Source organism: Macrobrachium nipponense, chromosome 36 (genome assembly GCF_015104395.2).
Source record: "Macrobrachium nipponense isolate FS-2020 chromosome 36, ASM1510439v2, whole genome shotgun sequence".
Classification (NCBI taxonomy): domain Eukaryota; kingdom Metazoa; phylum Arthropoda; class Malacostraca; order Decapoda; family Palaemonidae; genus Macrobrachium; species Macrobrachium nipponense.
This window is the reverse complement of record NC_087220.1, coordinates 60,311,164-60,311,735: the sequence shown is the minus strand read 5'-3', so window position 1 is coordinate 60,311,735 and position 572 is coordinate 60,311,164.

The window sequence follows — 572 nt, the reverse complement described above, 5'->3', positions numbered from 1 at the left end:
TATGCATTAGAAACATATGTAGTAGATATGTATGTATGTATAGTACATACAGTGTAAGCGTATATTTTTATATTTATATTTTTATATTATCCAAGCGTTTCATCTCTCCATTTTTCCCCCTGATCAAGAATTCTTGCAGGCTACTTTCCGCAAAGCGCGTTCACCATGCAGAATTTGAAGGCGCATTACCTGAACGCGCCCGTCCACTCTCCTGCCTGCCCGCCCGCCGACCGCCCGCCCCTTGAGTGTTATTGGATCCAGGGGGGCGGGGCGGGGGTCCATGTTGGGGTTGAATAAAGCAATGCACTACTAAAAATAAATCTCGGATTTTCCCGGCTAGCCGTTGTTCGTTATTTTTAGTAATAAAACGCCGGAAGGAGCGTAAAGCAACATGCATAAACAATCGTCGCTGTAAGTGAGAAAGGGAAGCGCTCTCTCTCCCTCTCTTTCTCTCTCTCTCTGTCTCGCGTGTGTATACAAAATATATATTTATAAATATAATCTTTTTGAACTTTTACCGCTCAGCTGCAGCATCTCCTGTTGAACGCTCCATATGGTTCATTAAATGAATG